The sequence below is a fragment of the Bos grunniens genome, chromosome 1 (genome assembly GCF_055505025.1).
Source record: "Bos grunniens cultivar Pamir isolate PY7600 chromosome 1, Bosgru_T2T1.0, whole genome shotgun sequence".
Classification (NCBI taxonomy): domain Eukaryota; kingdom Metazoa; phylum Chordata; class Mammalia; order Artiodactyla; family Bovidae; genus Bos; species Bos grunniens.
The window spans coordinates 135,331,281-135,354,472 of NC_141165.1; the positions used below are offsets into that span (position 1 = coordinate 135,331,281).

The 23,192-nt window shown below is 38.4% G+C and overlaps 2 protein-coding genes across 2 annotated transcripts in view; one reads left to right on the forward strand and one right to left on the reverse strand.

Moving 5' to 3' along the window:
• The window catches only part of NRIP1 (nuclear receptor interacting protein 1), a 108,456-nt gene that overhangs the window by 27,615 nt on the left and 57,649 nt on the right, over positions 1 to 23,192 (reverse strand). The window lies entirely within an intron of this gene.
• Positions 1 to 23,192, forward strand: part of LOC147380229 (small integral membrane protein 20) — a 46,240-nt gene that overhangs the window by 15,674 nt on the left and 7,374 nt on the right. Inside the window, exon 1 of the mRNA XM_086411871.1 lies at positions 1 to 23,192. This exon is cut by the window's left edge and continues 15,674 nt beyond it; it is cut by the window's right edge and continues 7,374 nt beyond it. The gene's annotated coding sequence lies outside the window, so the exon portion shown is untranslated.

Below are 23,192 nucleotides of genomic sequence, written 5' to 3' on the forward strand. Positions count from 1 at the left end.
ACCAGCTGCCTCCCTTGATGAAACTAAAGTATGCCAATTATCCAAACTGTGCAGGAAACACTGACCAAAACAGGGGTTAATTGGACATTGGGTGTTTTAATTCCACAAGCAGCTCTTTCCCTGAGTTACCCTGGGAGTGAATAACATATCTTTTCGGGGATGGGAAGGAGGCCAGCACAGGCCATCTGGCTGAACATGTCCTTTCGTCAAGTTATCCGTGCAGTGGTGTGAAACTTACTGATGTTGAAGAACTTTACAGTTAAATTTATCATTTTCCTACTCTATTGAATTTACAAGTAGATAAACCTTTATTCTCATATTAGCCAAGAAGTTTAACTGACTCTAAAGTTATTGAATCTATATGAATGTATATATTCTACATGGTGTGCAAAGGAGACTGAAATGTTCTGACGTTAACGACAATTTCTCATATTCAAAAAGAGAACAATTCCTTTAGACCATTAGAAAGGAAATGAACACTCATTTTTTTTTCTCATGAAAAGTAAAACAAAATATTAAGCTTCCTTCAATCAAGGAAAAAAGGAATCATGAAAGACACAGATGAGCCAATTTCCTTGTCCATCTTTCTGACTTCTTCCATTTTGTAATTTTGCTAAGACAACACATCTTAGACTATTAGATTCAAGACTGCTTCCTAAGACCTCAGAGTCAGAACCCATCAACTGGGTTCAGCTCATGACTGTAGTGCCAGTAGCCAAGGGCATAATCAAGAGCTGTTCCAGTTCTTAAATATGTATTTTTTTTCCCTTTATTCCTTCTTTCTTCTTGCCTTTCTCTACCCTTCCCAACCTGTCAAATGGTTTACTTTCTTCTTTCCCTCTTTTAACTCCTAAGTGTTTAATTATACCTGATTTATTCATGCTGCTGCGGACACTGAGAACTACAAAGGCTCCTGAGACTGACATTAAGACCATATTCATATTCTCTATGTTGGGAAATGTGGATGGGATGGGGTGGGTTACTAATACTGAATCATGCAAGTATCAATGCCCAACTCTGGGTGAGACTAGGACTGTCCAAACCCTGAGTGATGAGCCTTGAGCAAGGTTCAAGGCCATGAGAATGAATGGATGAAAGAAAGGCAAGCTTAGAGAGACTGCCTTTGCCTAATATACAAACTAGGTACTACACCTATTAGTTAGAAGAGGGTATGTGTCCATGCTAGGAAGCTAAGGTGGGAAATAGATAAGCAGTAATAAAATCTCAAGGGAGATGCTGGTATTCCAACTCTATGTATGAACAGACTGGAAAATAAATTCTTAAAGTGGAACCCAGCACAAAGGCAAGTAGATGGGTTGTAGTGAAGTTGGCAAGGAAATAAAGACCAGATGGTTCTTGCTCAGAGGGCTAAATAGTAAAATATCACATAAGGGGGATCTTGATTTGTCTACCTCTACCATCTCTAGCAAATTATGCCCCTAAATAGGCAAAACATCTAACTGTAAGCAGCATCACACTCTTTACAGTGCCTGCAATCGAAGTTCATTAGTGAAGCTGGGTGGGTGAGAAGCCGGGTCACTCTGGGTCAGGTACGGCCAGGTTACGTCTAAGGTTCCAGGTGCTTCTTTAATTCATTTACTGGGTTTCAACTGGTCTCCAATTCTTCTTAAATAAACTTTGATGGCTCCTGGCCCTAGATGACAGCCTTGGCTCCAAAAGTTTCAACAACCGCCCAAAGGAAGGAGTCAGAAATAACAAATATCCCATGGTAGAATAAACGAGAAAAAGAGGCAGAAGGTCCCACTGCTAGTTCTCCAACTACATCTCGTTCAAATCCTTCCTGCATATGAGGTGAAATACTTCTTTTCAACAAGAGCTGGGTGGGACCACCAGAGAGAAGACGCTGGACTAACTCCCCAAACTCTAGGGCTATAAGAGATACAGAGGAAAGGCAAAAAGTAACCATGTGTTATGATTTTTTTTTTTTTGTGCCTCACTTTACTTGTTGAGAAGTATTAGGTTCAACAAGATCCTCTTTAAGATTCTATTGCATTTTCCTGGAGCTAGTTATTTTAGCTGCTTATTTTGAAGCCCTTCTTGAGAATGTTCTTGGTATGGCTGAGTGCAATCACTCTGCCTTTCTATTTCTTCTCTGTCATTTAGGGCTGATGCTCCTTTCAGGGCTAAGTATGTATTCCCATTCTAGATAGAATAAAATGCCTTCTTTCATCCTATCCTCCCCCTTTGACCCACCAAAGGAAGACTTTTATAAGTTTTGTGCATTTTGATACAGGAACAGAAATGGTTTATAAGTTTCTGTATTATATTTACACAAGAGAGTATCATTTAAATTCCCAAATCAAAAAGTCAGTGTTTCTCTGCAAAACATCTAACTTGTAAACACAGGTTTGTCACAAAATTACTACTGAAATTGACTTCCCAAGTAAAGCATCTTCCACCTACCCCCTTAAAAGTTTACACACTGTAGGAATACTCAAAAGAGTGATGTACAGAGGAAAAAAAAATTCACCTGCTAAAAAGATTCTCAAATTTGGCAATTTTTTTGTTCTAAATATATTATTCAGTAGCATAAACACTGTGAAGTAGAAATGGTTGGAACCCATGTTCAGAATAAAAGGGCTAAGTGGAGTTCTGGATAATCTGCAAAATGGAAGAACAAAATTACACATTAAAAATTGCATAGTGGAACAAAACTAAGCAAGAATGTGCTTTGAATCACTACTATATAATCAAGAAAATGGTCATCAGACAGTTGACATGACTCAAATCTTATTTGTAAAATTATGTCTGAGAAGGTATAAAAATGGTTAAGCCATCTTAAAAGTCTCTGTTCAATAATCAGTTTTTACCTCTTTAAAAAGAATGCCAGTAAAAAAAAGCACTTCTACTATTACAGAAGGTAAACCATATATTTTGCGGTGTTAAGTATTTAGACCTTTTTGTTATCAGTGGTGGGCCTGGTAACAAAAGACTGGATGTAACCAACTAAAATCAAGAATGGTAACAACAAAATATCAGGATTGAGAAGCTCGACTTCATAAACTATTTTACAGTCTGGTATTCCAATCCCAAAGAAAGGCAATGCCAAAGAATGCTTAAACTACCGCACAATTGCACTCATCTCACATGCTAGTAAAGTAATGCTCAAAATTCTCCAAGCCAGGCTTCAGCAATATGTGAACCGTGAACTTCCTGATGTTCAAGCTGGTTTTAGAAAAGGCAGAGGAACCAGAGATCAAATTGCCAACATCTGCTGATCATGGAAAAAGCAAGAGAGTTCCAGAAAAACATCTATTTCTGCTTTATTGACTATGCCAAAGCCTTTGACTGTGTGGATCACAAGAAACTGTGGACAATTCTGAAAGAGATGGGAATACCAGACCACCTGATCTGCCTCTTGAGAAATTTGTATGCAGGTCAGGAAGCAACAGCTAGAACGGGACATGGAACAACAGACTGGTTCCAAATAGGGAAAGGAGTACATCAAGGCTGTATATTGTCACCCTGTTTATTTAACTTTTATGCAGAGTACATCATGAGAAATGCTGGACTGGAAGAAACACAAGCTGGAATCAAGACTGCTGGGAGAAATATCAATAACCTCAGATATGCAGATGACACCACCCTTATGGCAGAAAGTGAAGAGGAACTCAAAAGCCTCTTGATGAAAGTGAAAGTGGAGAGTGAAAAAGTTGGCTTAAAGCTCAACATTCAGAAAACGAAGATCATGGCATCTGGTCCCATCACTTCATGGCAAATAAATGGGGAAACAGTGGAAACAGTGTCAGACTTTATTTTTCTGGGCTTCAAAATCACTGCAGATGGTGACTGCAGCCATCAAATTAAAAGACGCTTACTCTTTGGAAGGAAAGTTATGACCAACCTAGATAGTATATTCAAAAGCAGAGACATTACTTTGCCAACAAAGGTTCGTCTAGTCAAGGCTATGGTTTTTCCAGTGGTCATGTATGGATGTGAGAGTTGGACTGTGAAGAAGGCTGAGTGCTGAAGAATTGATGCTTTTGAACTGTGGTGTTGGAGAAGACTCTTGAGAGTCCCTTGGACTGCAAGGAGATCCAACCAGTCCATTCTGAAGGAGATCAGTCCTGGGTGTTCATTGGAAGGAATGATGCTAAAGCTGAAACTCCAGGACTTTGGCCACCTCATGCAAAGAGCTGGCTCATTGGAAAAGACTGATGCTGGGAGGGATTGGGGGCAGGAGGAGAAGGGGATGACAGGATGAGATGGCTGGATGGCTTCACTGACTCGATGGACGTGAGTCTGAGTGAACTCCAGGAGTTGGTGATGGACAGGGATACCTGGCGTGCTGTGATTCATGGGGTCGCAAAGAGTTGGACACGACTGAGCGACTGATCTGATCTGATCTGATTGGCTACTCATAGGACCAGACACCACTCCAATCTACCCTCTGTCAATCTCAACAATTTATGCTGAAGAAAATCTAAGAGTTTCATTTTCTACAGCTTATTTCTGAAAGGTGCTCTTTTATACCTTTCAACAACCTGTAAGATAAAAAATTCCCTCTAGTTTTTATTTCTAAAGATACCACAAGCTTTACAAATAAAAACACCAGGGCTCATCCACCAGTTCTGTAATTCTAGGTAAAACTTTTTATGTCTCCGTTTAATGTGGACAATACCAACTTATCTAGTAGGAGAGTTGTAAAGATTAAATAATACATATAAAACATCCAACACAGCAAGTCCTCTAGAAATGCTATTTTTCCCCTCTTTATGCTCCTTATTGCTATGGATACTAACTTATATAATTGCTGTAATATAATTTTATGTTAATTAGGCAAAATCTGTCCTTTCCAAAATCAAGTAGTATGAAAGTCAAAGTGAAGTCGCTCAGTTGTATCTGACTTTGTGACCCTGTGGACTGCAGCCCACCAGGCTCTTCCATCCATGGGATTCTCCAGGCAAGAATACTGGAGTGGGTTGCCATTTCTTTCTCCAGGGGATCTTCCCAACCCAGGGATCCAACCCAGGTCTCCCGCATCGCAGGCAGACGCTTTAACCTCTGAGCCACCAGGGAAGTAGTACCACATTGCAAATGCTTTGGATACTCAGGTATTTTAAATGATCTGTTTATAAGATAACACTGCAAACCCAGAATCTGGCATTTCTAATTCCTAACTAGCTGACTCTGCAATTTAAAGTGGACCCATATACAGGTATTTTACTATGACTTGATACTTTAAAAAATGTGATGCTGCTTAGTAACCACATGCTTATTGATACCACCATCCTACTGTTTACAAGATCACCCATTAGAAGCAAACTGCCAGGTTTTTATGCTGCACAGAGAGCTTCCTTCAGTGCTACCTGATCTTTATTTTCATTAACTAGAGGAACTAAAACAGCTTGCCAAAAAGTATCAGTCCTGTCAGTGATAAGAGAGAAATCAATTTCAATTCTGCTAAAGAAATATCAGTTTAAAAAATTTTAAACATTTTTACTTGAATTTCAAAAGTCCTTTGATTTTTATAATGAAAAATACTGTTCACAGTGTCATTGATCATAACGGGGATACTGTGAAGATACTTAACTTCAAAGATACCTAAAAATGGGTAACATACTAAAGCTAAGCGTTCAGGTTTTGAATCTTGGTTCACCAACTAACTTAACTTTTCTAAGACTTTGGAGATAATGTTATCTAATTAATAAAACCATAAAAAAAGATTTCACGAACTAAGACCTGCAAAGCACATAGCATTATATATAGTGTCCCCTAAGTACTCATAAGTGGAAGCAGATTCTACAGCAAATAAATTTCCCTCTAAAGCAAAACACTAAAAGCAATTCAGGAAAGAAAAAAAAAAAAAAGACATCTGAACTATAATGTCTTGCATTTTTTCAGTACTATGAAAGATAATCCAAAACTTGTACTATCGGAGTAGTAAAATAAGAGCAAAAAGCCAAAGATGAAGAATTATTCCAGTTTTATACAAATTAAAAGGGGAGAAGGCAATGGCACCCCACTCCAGTACTCTTGCCTGGAAAATCCCATGGATGGAGGAGCCTGGTGGGCTGCAGTCCATGGGGTCACGAAGAGTTGGACACGACTGATCGACTTCACTTTCACTTTTCACTTTCATGCATTGGAGAAGGAAATGGCAACCCACTCCAGTGTTCTTGCCTGGAGAATCCCAGGGACGGGGGAGCCTGGTGGGCTGCTGTCTATGGGGTCGCACAGAGTCAGACACGACTGAAACGACTTAGCAGCAGCAGCAGTGCAATTATAGCTTCTGAGTGAAATAAAATATGGCAAACCTAAGTCACATTCTTGCACAAATATACACACATACACAATCTATATATCAATAAAACGAGTATTTCCATAAAAGGGTATCACAACATGTACCTGAAAGAACTAAGTTTCAGCCTCAGGCCTGTCACTACCCTATAACCTTGGCACCTTTTTAATTACTCTTAAGTGTCTCAAGTTTCTTCACTTCAAAAGAGAGAGAACACACTATCACAGAGAATAGCTGGGAGGGTTAAAGGCTATACAGGCCTGCAGAATCTGTGCTGTCAGTAGCTTCTATCAAATCATCACAGTATCAATAACCTCAGATATGCAGATGACACTGCCCTATTGGCAGAAAGCAAAGAGAAATTAAAGAGTCTCTTGATGAAGGTGAAAGAGGAGAGTGAGAAAGTTGGCTTAAAACTAAACATTCAAAAAACTAAGATCATGGCATCTGGTCCCATCAGTTCAAGGCAAATAGATGGGGAAAAAGTGAAAACAGTGACAGATTTTATTTTCTTAAGCTCCAAAATCACTGTGGACAGTGACTGCAGCTATGAAATTAAAACATGCTTGCTCCTTGGAAGAAAAGCTATACAAACCTAGACAGCATATTAAAAAACAGATACATCACTTTGCCAATAAAGGTCCACATAGTCAAAGCCATGGTTTTTCCAGTAGTCATGTATGGATGTGAGAGTTGGACCATAAAGAAGGCTGAGTGCTGAAGAATCAATGCTTTTGAATTATGATGCTGAAGAAGACTCTTGAGAGTCCCTTGGTCAGCAAGGAGATCAAAGCAGTCAATCCTAAAGAAATCAACCCTGAATATTCACTGGAAGTACTGAGGCTGAAGCTGCAATACTTTGGTCACCTGATGCAAAGAGCTGACTCACTGAAAAAGATCTTGATGTTGGAAAAGACTGAGGACAGGAGAAGTGGGTGACAGAGGATGAGATGGCTGGATGGCATCATCAGCTCAATGGACATGAGTCTGAGCAAACTTGGGGAGATACTGAAGGACAGGGAAGACTGGTGTGCTGCAGCCCACAGGGTCGCAAAGAGTGGGACACAACTGAGTGACTGAACAACAAACTATCACAAAATATCACAGGTTTGACAAAAATTTTAAAAATCTTTAAAACTATAAATGACTTTAAGTATCACTATTTTCACGAATTACAGTATTTCGGGAGGTAGTAGAAATTTAATTTTGTAAGATTTTTAATATTCCATGAACATAGAGGAAAGAGAACTCCTACACATGTAAACCCTAAACCAACGCCTGCACCCATAGCTTAAGAAACTCCATTGAAAAAAAACTCACTGATGATTAGATACTCTATTTTGTGTAACATTCTCTGACAGCTGTTGTGATGAATGGTTCAGTGCTGTGTGTGTTGTACACTACTATATTAGCTTTCTAACTGGCCCCTCCAACACAATCTTTACACTGTAGCCAAGGCTCTTTGTAAAAGGTAAATTCCTTTGACTGAAAATGCATTATGGTTTCCTTCTCACTTCAGATAGTTTGAATTCCTCTCTAAGGTCTACCAGGTCCTGCATAATCTGGCTCCAGAGAATCTAACCAACCTTATGTCATTTAGTCCCTTGTTCATTATACTCTAGTCAGGTGCTGTCCAACGAAATGTAATGAGAATCACATGTGGTATTTTAAATTATCTAGTACTTTACTACTTTACTTGAAATTTAAAAGAAAGTTAAAATTAATCTGAATATATTTTAACTCGATATATTTAAAATATTATGGCATCAATATGAAATCAATATAAAATCCTTAAGATGTTTCACTTTTTTTTTTTTTTTTTTGATCATACTAAGACCACCTGACCTGCCTCTTGAGAAACCTGTATACAGGTCAGAAAGCAATAGTTAGAACTGAACATGGAACAACAGAGTGGTTCCAAATAGGAAAAGGAGTACGTCAAGGCTGTATATTGTCACCCTGCTTATTTAACTTATATGCAGAGTGCATCATGAGAAACGCTGGGCTGGATGAAGCACAAGCTGGAATCAAGACTGCCGGGAGAAATATCAATAACCTTAGATATGCAGATGACACCACCATTATGGCAGAAAGCAAAGAAGAACTAAAGAGCCTCTTGATGAAAGTCAAAGAGGAGAGTGAAAAGGCTGGCTTAAAGCTCAACATTCAGAAAACTAAGATCATGGCATCCAGTCCCATCACTTCATGACAAATAGATGGGGAAAGAGTGGCTGACATTTTTGGGCTCCAAAATCACTGCAGATGGTGATTGCAGCCATGAAATTAAAAGACGATTACTCCTTGGAAGGAAAGTTATGACCAACCTAGACAGCATATTAAAGAGCAGAGACTTTGTCAACAAAGGTCCATCTAGTCAAGCCTATGGATTTTCCAGTGGTCATGTATGGATGTGAGAGTTGGACTATAAAGAAAGCTGAGTGCCAAAGACTTGATGCTTTTGAACTGTGGTGTTGGAGAAGACCCTTGAAGAGTCCCTTGGACTGCAAGGAGATCCAACCAGTCCATCCTAAAGGAGATCAGCCCTGGGTGTTCATTGGAAGGAATGATGCTAAAGCTGAAACTCCAGTACTTTGGCCACCTGATACGAACAGCTGACTCATTGGAAAAGACCCTGATGCTGGGAAAGACTGAGGGCAGGAGGAGAAGGGGATGACAAAGGATGAGATGGTTGGATAGCATCACTGACTCAATGGACATGGGTTTGGGTGGACTCCGGGAGTTGGTGATAGACAGGGAGGCCTGGCGTGCTGTGGTTCATGGGGTTGCAAAGAGTTGGACACAACTGAGCGACTGAACTGCGTTCTTAATTGGTGTGTAGTTTACACTTACAGTGCATCTCATTTGGACAAGCCCCACGTGGCTCAAGGCTACTATACTGGAGAGCATCTGGAGAGCATAACTCTAAATACAGAGATCTCCTTCAATACCAGAATAGACAGTTCTTTCTGGCCCCCTAGCCCCTGCGTGTGTGTAGGTGCCTCTCCCAGGAAGACTCTTCCTATAGCTGCTCCTTTGCCTTCTTCCACCTGCCTATGTGTGTGTGCTAAGTCACTTCAGTCTTGTCTGATTCTGTGACTGTATGGGCCATAGTCCTCCAGACTCCTTCTTCCAGGGGATTCTCCTGCCAAGAATTCTGGAGTGGGTTGCCATGCCCTCCTCCAAGGCATCTTTGCAACCCAGGGACCCAACTCGTATCTCTTAGTCTCCTTTTGGCAGGTGGGTTCCTTACAATTAGAGACACCTGGGAAGCTTTGCCTCCTTCCACAACTCAGCTTAAATGTTACTTCCCAAGGCAAGGTTTTTCCAATGGCCTTCTGTAAATGGGTCTCCCCATTTTCCTCTAGCAGAGAAATCAAGAGACCAATTGTCATAGGACTTCTCTCATTCTGTAACACTTTTTGCTTGCTTTTCCTTGCTGTTATCTTTAATACTTATTTATTGCTTGTCTTCTACCACTACAATGTACTTATTGTTTCGTGAGGACAAAAATTAGTTTTATTCTGTTTGCCACAGGCATATCTGAGACACTGAATTTTTGCTGAATAAGTGGATGTCTATACATATTCTAGTTTCTTTCTAACTGCCTAATTCTATACATAATACTAAAAAGCAACTGGCAGCATGGGAAATATATATATATGTATACACACACACGCACACACACACACAATTACTTGGGGTTTCCCTTAAATTTAACATGTTAAGCCAAGTAAAGATGATTACAAGGTATAACTTTAAGAAATCCTTTAGGTTTTCAAGTAATATGCTTTGATAAAGATCAAAAGAAATAATCACTTCATTTAAAATTACAAGTATTGTACTGTATAATGAAAAGGTAAAATTTTATTTAAACAGGTCAAATCATAAGAAATCTCTAATATTCCTCTATTTTGTGCAGTCCAGAGAAAACTGTTGTGTTAATTGTTATTTATTTGGCATTTACATTTGTTAACAAAGATCACCCCAGTGTCCTAAGGATCTCCAAAAGTCTATCAATGCTAAGTAATTTCTATAATTAAAGGGACAAAAGTCTAGAAACTAAGAGAGGCATTTGAAGAAAATGAAACTTTTAAGCTAAGATTCAAGCAAATTAAACTTCACCTTATCAGTTCTGGGTTCTCACTTTCCAAATTATTTCCTATCATTCTAAAGTGAGGTACATGATTCAATTATCAATAGTTTATACTGTTAGATGGAAAGGTGGTTATTGAAAATTACACACAGTTTTTGATACATATTTTAATAAAGTCCACACAAATAAAAATCACATAACTAATCAAGACAAAGATATGTAGTTTGTGAATGTGAATCATTAAAGTTACAGACTTTTTTTTGTTTGACATATGTGATTAAATTAACAGGTTAAAAAATAGGAATAAGAGTTTAGACCTGGCTTCACCACACTGAATACACAAGACGAAAAGAATGCATCATTCATTTCGAGATACCCAAACAGCTCTACCAATCATATTATGGTTACCTAGCCAAATCCTACTGTTAACAGTGGTATAAAGTACACATCTGCAGCATGACTATCTGACACTCGGACACACACACCTCAAAACAAATAACTACCAGATACATATAATGGTTCAGGCACTATACACTGTCTTCGCATTTATCATCATGATAACCTATCGAGTTTGATTTTATACTAATCCCTACTTTGAAGATGGAAAGAGTGAAGTTTAGAAGGTGAAAGAGTTTGCTTGCAAACCTTGGTCTGCCCAGCTGCTGAAGCAAAAAGCTGGGTGTGAAGTTTTGTTTCATTTATTCGTATTTTTTTAATCTACTAACGGGAGGGAAGGGTTTAGGAACAGTTTACTGCCATCTCCCCATCCCCATACCTTACATACTTTATATAAACTTAATATTAAGCATGACTCTAGTTCTTAAACCACATCTCCACTGCCCACTAGTCTCCCCACTGCCCCTATACTTGGTCAACTTGATTTTCTGACATCTCTATTTACTTGTTCATTTCTCTTTTGGAAATAAAACCAGCCCAGTAGGATGAAGGCAAGTCCAGTCTTGTCAGGAACTGATTTTTGGAGCGACCCTCTCAGACTTTAACTTGGATACCCATCTGACATGTACTGTTGGGACTTATTTGCAAACCCAAACTCGTAGCCCCTGGATGACTCCATGATCAATCTTTCCATGAACAATCTGAATTAGAGTGTTTCTTGAATTTGTCAATTCAGCATTTAATTATGTTTGAAGGGGGCCATGCCTGGTCAGTATACCTCCTTGGAGGTCTTTACCTAGCAAAGTCCCAGTTGGCTGCCCACTTTCTCTACTCAGCTTGATTACACGATTAAAGAAAATATTGCTATAAAATATTAAATATTAACTGAAGCAGAGACATCACTTTGCCAACAAAGGTCTGTCTACTCAAAGCTATGGTTTTTTCAGTCAGCATGTACGGATGTGAGAGTTGGACCATAAAGAAGGCTGAGTGCCAAAGAACTGATGTTTTCAAACTGTGATGCTGAAAACTCTTGAGAGTCCCTTGGACTGCAAAGAGATCAAGCCAGTCAATCCTAAAGGAAGTCAACCCTGGATATTCACTGGAAGGACTGATGCTGAAGCTGAAACTCCAACACTGGCCACCAGATGCAAAGAACTGACTCATTGGAAAAGATCCTGATGCTGGGAAAGGTTGAAGGCAAGAAGAGAAGGGGATGACAGAGGATGAGATGGTTGGATGGCATCACCTACTCAATGGACATGAGTTTTAGCAAGCTCTGGGAGTTGGTGATGGACAGGAGGCCTGGTATGCTGCAGTCAATGGGATCACAAAGAGTCGGACATGACTGAGCTACTGAACTGAACTGAAATGAATCAGTAATCCTGTGTGTGTGTATTTCATTTCCAGATTGTAAATTAAAGCAAACTGAAACTGTATCATTATAAATATGTATAATGATATATATATATAAATATATATAATGATTTAACATCCATTTGCTTAAATTTATAGAACATTTAGTTATGAATTAAAATTACTGTGGCTACAGGTATAACTACTATTGGCTAGTATCAACATAATTATTTTAGGAGAATAATATTAGGTAAAGAGTTAACATCTTGTGAAAAAGTGATCACTTTTTATAAAGACAGCAATTTGTATTTTTGCTTTGACTCAGCTACTAAATAGTTTTATAACAGTGACCATGTATCAACCTGTCTAAAGCTTAGTTTTCTCATCTGTTAAATGTACTTTTATATGAACTGATCTATAAGGTTCTATCAGTCAAAAACTCTGGTCTAAGCCTAATGTTGAAAACTTAGCAATAAAAAATACGCTCATTAACCTGAGTTGAGGGAAGTATCACCCACATATTTAAAGTTGTCCTCATGAATGACTTTCATCTCATGCCTTCAAGTCATAGTCATAATGATAAGTCAAATGATTGATTTCTCCATAGATTTAAATCTCTCTGACTAAAGTTATAATGCAGTTTTCTTGGATGTTCAAAATCATCTGTTGATGTCAGCGTAACAGACCTAGACTCACAGAATGCATCTAAGACACAGACTTCAGTGCTTGAAAAATGTACCATCACAGCAGACCAGCATATGTGGGAAAAGGGTATCCTGGAGGCAATGTGAGCTGAAGAAAAATCCTAAGTATGATTGTCTATCTGTGCTTGTCTGTGTTGAAAGGAAGGACAATTTAAGACACAGTTGGACACCTGAACTACTCTGAGTGAAAAACAATTCTGCGAAAACAGTTTCTACTCTGGTTCTGAAACACCGAATTCTAGTTCCTTCAATACCTAGAATGCTTTCAGAACAGAAGCAGATGCTGAAAACTACTACCATGAGAACAGCTGAAAGTGTAAATAGAAAAAGTATAAAAACCAAGTGTGTAGGGTAGCTGGATAGACCGGTGGAGTGTTCTTTATCCACTTGACTAACAAGTATTTATTGAGTAGATTCTAGATGCCAAGTAGAGTGCTAAGCATCGTGTGTAATTTAGTAAACATAGAACATAGCTTTTGTCTGTAAAAAAACAATCTCCTACTCCATCAAAAGAACTACAACCACAAGAAAACAGAGTTTAAATATAAATCTCTTCTACTTGATATTTCCTTCATTATCTTTCCATTCTGAGTTGGTTATACATTAAATATACACATTCCATCTCTTCTTTTGTAAGGGTGAAAGATAACAAATGTTTCAAAATTTTTAAGGTAATTACAAATTGAAAACTAAAAATTTTTTTAATTAAAAACTAAAATTTGAAGGATAAAGAGTTTAGGACATGTTGTATTTTGGAAAATAAAATGTTTGAGTCTTAGTTCTATGGTTTATTTTTTCTCTACATTTTCTCAATTCACATTTTTTTCAAAAACAAAAACAAAAAAAAACCTCCAATAAAACTCAGAGTGTAAGAATGAATGCAGTACCAATAATTTTGATGGTTGACATTCCATTGAAAAAAATATTTAATAGTCAATTTTGCCACTGAATTAAAGAAGTTCTTTGAAAATATCTTCTTTCCTTAATAAATAACATGACCTCAACCAATTAATGTTAATCAATGATTTGTATCAGAATTCGGTACTGTATTTGTTGTTTAATAAATGCTTATAATCTTGCAAGTTGTCTAGACAATCACTTGGAAATTTAATTTCTTGTTTCTCATCTTTACTATAAAAATAGTTATATTCATTCCTTATTTCTCAAAATTATTGGTAAAATTAAAGAACTTGTTGAATAAAAACAAAAAACAAAAAAAGCAAATGCTTAAAAACCCTTCTCCATTCACACATTTGTCTCTAAAAGTATCTGGGAATAAGTTGAGACCAATGTCTGTGGTCTCTGATTTCATCAATCTTCAGTATTGGAATGTTTGTACAATGTATAAGTAGTACATACAGAACAATTATTTACACATTTAAATGGGGGGAAAGTGTAATCAAAAAAATATTAAGCTATATACTGATTTTAAGAACACAAAAGTAAACAATAGAAAACAACTTTAATCCACCAGTGAACTGTTTTTGCTTCCTCTCTCTCCTAAATCAAGGGCTCTGATTATAATCAAAGATCACGACAGGGACAGAGGAGGCAAAGGGCACCTGCAGTTCACATGTGGCAAGAGACTTGGACAAGAGGAATTTCACCTCTCCCCTCATGGTACAGATTTTCACATAACCTAAAGCGTGTGACTCCGGCAATACCTCATGAATGCCTGGATCCCAATCACAGGGATTTAGATCATTTTGTGAAATATTAAAACATTTGTTCAATTCATATTTAGAAATCCCAAATTTTACACTGTAAGTCTCTATCTGAAAAACATTCCACAAAATTAAAAAAAAAAAAAACAACTAGGAGAAACATTTCAGTTTCCTTTCCCACAGCAGAATCAAATAGTATAATGTTTATACAATGAAACTAGTAAAAGAGTAAAGTTAAAATTACATTTCTTAATTTTCTTAATATAGTTTAAGGTGGTAGAGTGGTTACTTTTTCTTTTAATGAAAATCTCTTTCCTATTCTCTTCATCATGTAATGTAGGACCTTTAACAATACAATGTACTGGAAAATAATTAAAAATCATTTCCTAAACTAATTAGGTTCGGAACCACCTCCCTGGTTTCTCCCATTCATCTTGTGCTTATAACCTTATAATATTAGCTCGAATTTCATCTCTGCCTGACACATTTCAAGCAGTGAAACAGATTAGTGCCTCAGAACACTTTATAGGGTTTCGTTTATCAATCAGGTTATGTTCCCAGTGATGCTTTCAGCAGAATTATCTTATTCGAATGAACTCTCATGGACTGAAGTAAACAAAGCTATAGCCCACTCCTCTTCCATACTTCCCATTCATTTATTTCCTTTTTTTTTTTTTAAAAAACTTAGACTTACAGCACGTGCCACAGAAAGAGAGCGTGTTAAATATTCCTGGAGTGTCACAATATGTAATACAATAAAACAGATTACAACCCTACCTTTCTTTCACAGCAGTGGTGCCAAGCACAGGTACACCGGAGCAATCAATTTGTTCTGCAGACAGTAAGGCTTTCATAGAATACTAATGTAAAATCTCTTTTCTTTCTCCTTTGCCTTGACTCCCCAATGCCCAGGTCCCGACCAATACAAGGAGGAGGGCGGTATGTCTTCTGCCGCGATAACCACAACTACTAATCAAGTCTACGTGTACAAGGGCACAGGATTAAACCTCCACCAAGCTTGAGTCAGGGTTTGAGAGCAGCTAAACACACGCACAGCACGGTCAAAATTAAACACACACACACACTCATACACCACGCACAAGCCACGAAAATACAGATGTGCCTACTTCAGTGAACTAATTCATCACACTTTTACCACTGATAGTTTTTTACCTCAGGGGTATGAAATTAGCTCCTGTTGAAGTGAGGGCTTAGATTCAACAGTACCTAACAATAATTAGCTTTTTTTTTTCTCCCCAGAAAATAAGAATCATGATCAGTATTTTTTGCATTAAACTGTCCTTTGTTTTTAAAACAAGATTTACACTATCCAATACAGTTTATATGGACTTAATCTCTCAAGTATTAACATAGGGTTAATAGACTCAGCAGGGATCCTTAAGATTTTACACTTTAAAAAGGTATTATATAGTTCAAATCTACTTATCCAAGATGAGCTTGTGTATTACCAAAAATGAAAAGATATCTAAAAGATCTTCATTTAGCTTTTAGCTTTTACATTAAATATAATCCCAAGATATTAAAAAATATTTTTGGGTCTCAACAATTACTTAAAAAAAAAATCTTTAAAATTTTACACTTATGCTGTGGTGCTATTTTTGATCTCCTAAGTCTAGAGTTTTGAGGTTCCTTTCAATTAAGCATTTTTCACTTGGCTTATTCTCCTTTTATTCGAAATATGAAAAGGTGTGCCAATCACTGAGTTAGCATGAGAACGGAAGTTGTTAAATGTTTACCAATATACAATACCTCATTTTAATTTGTCTGCCTTAATTTTCAAATAAGTCTTGAAAAACGCTAATAATCAAGGGATCACAAACTAAATAAGAATTAAGAACAAACCATTCTAGATGACTGGAGAAACTTATGAGGAAGCTTTCTAAACCAGCTCTGTGCTCATGTGCACACTTGCCTTAACACTGCTAAAAACATGTCTTATTTTGCACTCTTCCTCTTTCTTAAAACAAAACAAAACAGCAGAACAATTAAGAAATACCAGGCTTTCAATGAAGTACTGCAATAATGTTTAACGGATACTGATGCCTCCGTCCTTGACACGCTGACCATGTCATCAGGCTACTGTCATGTGATATCATGTCATTTCCCCACCTGGCTGGTGACCTTGTCCTCTAAATGACCTAAAGCTTCCCTCAAGTAGCAGGAGGCCCCTCCCCGCTGTCTCAGCAAGGTCGAATGGGTCAGCGTGTCCTCATCTATAATCCACCACCATTTGTCAGCAGGGAGGCTGGAGGAGGCAGGCTTGCTACAAGGGGAGAATGCCCAATTAGGCAGCTGTCACACAAAGCATAGGCTGCGAAATTATCCCCTGTCAAAAGAAAGAGCAGCTGCGGGTGCCAATTACAGCAACCTTTCAACCCTTTAGGTACTGGAAACTACACAGAAGTAAATGAAGAACAATTAGTGATAACAAATCGATGAATTAGGACAGTAAATTAGAAATGACTAGCAGGTGAGCGTGGGTCATACATGACAGAAGGGCACACCAGACTCCAGGCAAGGGCAGGGATGCACAGAATCACACTGCCCTTTCCTTGCAGATAGATTTCCCCTCCAGGCTTTTCTTTTGGCAAACCTAAAATCCTCTCAAACAGCCATAACCTAAAAGTGTATATACCTTTTTACTTTCCTGGGAGGACCCAAAGATACTGCTTCTTGACAGGAGCAAAATGGTCCAGAATAAGAAGTCTAGACAGTTCTAAACTGTTCTTCTAATACCATTCATCATGGCATCCCCGGAAGCTTCGTTATCTGTGGGCCCCAAAGTCCAACGTATCAGTTCAAATAAGCACAGTATGTTATGTCCACCTTCCAGAAGTATGTGCCCTGGTTCTACTTTAGCTACACTTACAGGGAAGCATCTTCTTTAAGAAAGAAACAACCAAATTCCAAGAAAGCTTTATGTTAGTATTATAATGTTGAATTTTCTCTCCAGACGTGATTTTGTGCATAAAGAAATAACTTCAAGTGCTTCTGTACCCAAAGAAGTATCAACTATAAAAATTTCTTGGATTATTTGGCTCTAATCCTACAGAGGTGATACGCATTAAGTCTCAAGCTTAGAAAGCCAGTTTATTTGGACTCTTTCCAACTGATGTCCTGTAGTTAGCACTCACAGGCAACAGAAGAGGAACAAGTCCCACAGAAGAGAGGGAAGCCAGTATGGCTGTGAAGTGTTTACGCACACAGTTTCACTGTGCCTTACAAAGTCGGTATGTTGACAAACAACTTTCTTAGAGGCTATTTGAAATGAAAATTGCTTTTCTCCTTCCTGAGGAAAAACACATGTGTCTTTTTATACCAATTCTCTGAAAGTTGAGAAACTGAATGATAGGTGATATATTTTCTAAAGAATCAAGAATGGCTACCCACTCCAGTATTCTTGCCAGGAGAATTCCATAGACAGAGGAGCCTGGCGGGCTACAATCCATGGGGTTGAGAAGAGTTGGACATGACTGAGCGACTTTTACTTTCAAGGTAAATTGATTTACTAAAATTCCGAGTCACACATGTAAAAGTGAAGAAGAGAAGGTGAGGTAATAAAGAAGTATTTTTTTCAACCCTCTCCAACCAATTAAAAATAAACCAATTAACAGCAGAAAAAGTTTCTAATTCCTGCTTCCTCAGTCAAGCCACTTGATAAAATTTCCAAGAGGTGAATGGCATGGGAAGAAAACTTCTCCTATAAAGTTTATCCAAGAATTTTATTTATAAATTATGTTTCCTCCTTAAAAAAAGGGGGGGCATTTATACATTTTCTTAAGTTTACATTGCAATCTTCTAAAGGAATTCAAAGTAATGGCAAGGAGACAGGAATGAAGGAGTTAATGCCTTTAGAATTCAGCTTCCATCATACATGGGTGACTATCTCTTTAAATAATTTAAATCCTCTCCATCAACTACAAAGCTGTTTTGAAGCCATTTAGCTTTGTTCTTTACATGTGTTCTAATTAAGAAATGACCTTGTCATCACACACACCAGAAATCCAGGATTATTTCCTACAGCAAAAATTCACAGAGCCCCCCACCAAAAAAAGAAAAACAGGGGGAAAAAATAGACTTCTTCTTCACTTCCTCACTAAAGGAAGTTGTTGGTTGGCTGAATGCTGAAGCAGTTTCACCGCATAATTTTTTGTTGTTGTTGAATGTCACAGGGCGGGTTAGTGTGACCTTGAGCCGCATCAGCAGCACAGCAAGGGTCGAGATGCCTGCAGGCGCCCTTGTACTGGATTTGCAAGACAAAAACCTTCAAACTGGCTGAAGGACATCTTAAATCTCTTCAAAGGTTTTCCGAACTAATCTGGGCTGCTCTTAGCAGGATCTGTGCCAGTGTGCAAAGCAAAATTAAAAACAAGGTCTTTGACAGGATGTTGTCTCCTCTTAACCCTTCCCAAGCAGAACAGAACAAATCACAAGCTTTTGGGAGACAGTTTACCTAGAAGCCTTTCTTCATAACAAATTATGGAAGCAAGCAATCACAAAGCATGAGGCAGCTATTAGTCCTTAAAATGAAACCCTCCCATTGCAATCAAAGATTTTGGGTGGGATTTTTTTTTTCTAGATCATATTGTAGTGTAGAGCATATAAAACTTAAATTCTATTTGTTTATCTTTTAGAGTTGCTGCAAGTGATATGTTAAGACTAAGGAAATATTTTCATTGACATTAATCTCTCAATTTCAATTTATTTTTAAAGAATAAGCTTTCAGCTGGTTAAGTCATAAACTTCATGTTGCAAACAGCTTACTAAAATTAAAATAAGTAAAAAAAAATGCATGATATGTTTACTAAAGTTCTTATTCCTAACATGATGAATACACTGGTAAGATGAGGAAAATATCAGAATAGTGAAAGTGAACATAAGTAAAACAAGATAAGGCAGTCTCAGCCTTGTTATAAGAAGTCAGCAAGACATCTTTTTTTTATTGTAACGTTATAGTATTTCCAATGTAGGCCAAAAAAGTAGGTATTAATGCCATCAGAGGGTGCGTGTCTTCTCTGCAGTACCCTTCAAATTTAATTTAGTAGCTACAGCTCTCAGGAAATAATCTAGGTGAAAAAAGAGCTATAATAATTAAAATGCAATAACCTAAAATCAGTGTAACCTGTGACATGTTAGTTTCTCATCATATATAATATATGCCATAATTAGTTATAAAGAGTATTTAGTATAAGGTATAAAATGTATTAAGGTCCAATAGATTGCAAATTATACCTGTCTGAAAAAACAGACTTGAGTTCAAGTTTATGCTGAGTGGCAACCAAACTAACTCACTTGAATTTGGATACGCCAGGGGTCCCCAACACCCAGGCCATGGACCAGTACCAGTCAGTGGCCTGTTGGGAACCAGGCCTAATTGCAGGAGGTCAGCAGCAGACAAGTGACTGAACCTTCATCTGTACTTACAGCTGATCCCCATCGCTCTCCCATTACCCTAAGATGGGACCACCTAGTTGCAGGAAAACAAGCTCAGGGCTTCCATTAATTCTGCATTACGGTGAGTCGTATAATTATTTCAATATATATCACAATGTAATAAAAATAGAAATAAAGTGCATAATAAATGTTATGTGTTTGAATCTTCTGAAGCCATCCCCCCCCGCCCTTACCCCAGTCCATAGAAAAACTGTCTTCCATGAAACCTGTCCTTGATGCCAGAAAGGTTGGGGACCACTGAGATACGGTTTCCCAAATGGGGCAGAAAAGGGTAAAGTATACCTAGTAAGTATATAACATGAGAGTGAACAAGTGAAGTTTTCTTTAGTCATTGTGCAAAAGGAGACAGGGTGTAAGTGCTAAATGTTAATGCTGAGGTTTGTAAGTCCAGCAGGAACAGAGTGGGCTGTAACTACGTTTTCAGCTGTGCTATGCCCAAGGTCAGGCTAAGATCATGGCATCCGGTCCCATCACTTCATGGGAAATAGATGGGGAAACAGTGGAAACAGTGTCAGACTTTATTTTTGGGGCTCCAAAATCACTGCAGATGGTGACTGAAGCCATGAAATTAAAAGACATTTACTCCTTGGAAGGAAAGTTGTGACCAACCTAGATAGCATATTAAAAAGCAGAGACATTTCTTTGCCAACAAAGGTCCGTCTAGTCAAGGCTATGGTTTTTCCAGTGGCCATGTATGGATGTGAGAGTTGGACTGTGAAGAAGGCTGAGTGCTGAAGAATTGATGCTTTTGAACTGTGGTGCTGGAGAAGACTCTTGAGAGTCCCTTGGACTGCAAAGAGATCCAACCAGTCCATCCTAAAGGAGATCAGTCCTGGGTGTTCACTGGAAGGACTGATGCTAAAGCTGAAACTCCAATACTTTGGCCACCTGATGTGAACAGGTGACTCATTGGAAAAGACTCTGATGCTGGGAGGGATTGGGGGCAGGAGGAGAAGGGGACGACAGAGGATGAGATGGCTGGATGGCATCACCGACTCGATGCACATGAGTTTGGGTGGACTCTGGGAGTTGGTGATGGACAGGGAGGCCTGGCATGCTGTGATTCATGGGGTCGCAAAGAGTCGGACACAACTTAGCGACTGAACTGACTGATGCCCAGGGTGGTGATCAGTGACGGTTAAAAAAATGAGGCAGAAGAGAATGGCAGTCACTGTAGGTTCCAAAACAGCACTCAAAGGCAGGGAACTACTTAGTGGGATACAGGAAGCAGCGGCCCAATGTGACTAGAGATTAGGCTGAAAACACAATTGGGACCAAGGACTCTGAATCAAGGTCATGTCAAGAAGTTGGCATTTATCTGGTGAGCAGCAGGAGGTCTACAGGCAATGGTGTGACTAAATTAATGTTAGAACACAAAAACAAAAGACAGTTGTAGAGCTGCTGATGGCTTGGAGGGGAAAGAAATTGAAACAAATTAGTGCAGAGAAGAAAACAGTCAAAATAAGGTAGGAGCAGGAGAGGTGAAGAAAAAGACAACTCTGAAAAAACAATGAAACCTGGTTTAAATATTTAGATAGCAATATATCTAACATAAAGAGTGTTACAAAATAGGGTATTTTCAATAGCAAGTTCATTAAGTAAAAAAAAGAAAATAATTATGATGTCTCAAGCCTAGGTTTGTAGAATACATGGCAATATAACGTACGAATGTACAAGAAAACTAAAGGTATTTAACAAAGAGTCAGAATCAGATTCTGTTGGAGAGTCGAAGTTTGTATCTTTCAAATAGCAATCTTCACTAAGTATCAGGCAAGGATTTTGCTTATAAGGCAGCAACATGTACTTTTTCAGTAGAGTGTGATAGCAGAGTTCCCTTGGCTATAAAAGACAGATGTGCATGCTCAGTCACTCAGTCATGTCCAACTCTTTGTGAGGCCTGTAGCCTGCCAGGCTCCCCTGTCCATGGGATTTCCCAGGCCAAGAATCCTGGAGTGGGTTGCCATTTCCTTCTCCAATAAGGGAGAGAGGCCTGGCTTAAACCATAAAGTCATTGTTGGAGCTCAGAGTTTCATCAACACTAATGAAAATAAAATTAACTTAGCAAACATTTACTGACTGCTTACTATGTTTAGGACACAGAATTAAAAAATAAAAAGTCCCTAACATTCTGTCAGCTTTGTGCTTCTAGTTTGTCACTCATAAAGATAAAGCCCCAAATTACAGCTCACACGATGACACCAACACACAATAAAAAGACTGGTGAGTAAACAGAATAGAGCTGTCAGTGAATTAACAGGAGTCTGAACGAGCAGCCATCTTGGTGCTCCCATGCAGCTGACAGGTATATACAATGCATGCCCAGGACACTCCCGGAAGACCCAGTCCCCTTGTACTTTGAAGAGAGTCGTCAAATACTCTAGGAGACTGACTGTCCTGCTAAGACCTCAGAAAGAATTTAACAGAGTATCAGCCAAGGTAAGAGGGTAGAGAGTGACAAAGAACAGAAGTCACTAGGGCCAAGTCACTATCTGCCAGAGAGCAGACTGTACTCCCAGAAAAGGACAGCCAGCATCGGGGATCATGTTGAGGCAAGTGGAGGGGAAGGTCAAACAAAGGAGAGAAGAAGGAAAGGTCTCGAAGGGAAGACTTCCCACTCCACTGAAAATGGTATAAACTTTACTTTGTGAAATAGGAAAATGACCAAACCTCTAAGCCCTCTGGAGTAAGGAGAATCATCACAGAAGAAGTATTTGGAAGTTCATTAGTCATAAAAAGGGCTAGCACGTAAAAGCCAGGGTACTGACAGGGCATAACTAGGAATGACCTTACTGAGTATCCACAAATAAAATGACTGCTCCTTGAGTAAGCATCTCCTTCTTACAGCTGCCAACACTGGTAATAAGCTCCAGCACATTCTATGTCTAGACATTAATAGAAGAGTGGGTAACATGATAGACCTCACAGATACTTCAAAAAAAATTATTAATCTATAAACACAAAAGCTAGGTTACAACACGATCAAAATAAAAAATATAGAATATTCTGCTGGCAATTAAAGTGAATTCTTGTAAAGCAGCAGTTCCCTAAGTGTGGTCCAGGGACTCCAAAGCAACCCATGATCCATTCAGGAGGCACATGAAGTCAATGCTACTTTCATAACACTAAACTGTTATCTGCTTTCTTGTCTCTTTCTCTTCTAAGTCTACAATGGAGTTGTCTAGGGCTATAGGATATGTAAGCACTCTGTTGATGACTCTTGGAATGCATACTTGTGTAATCCT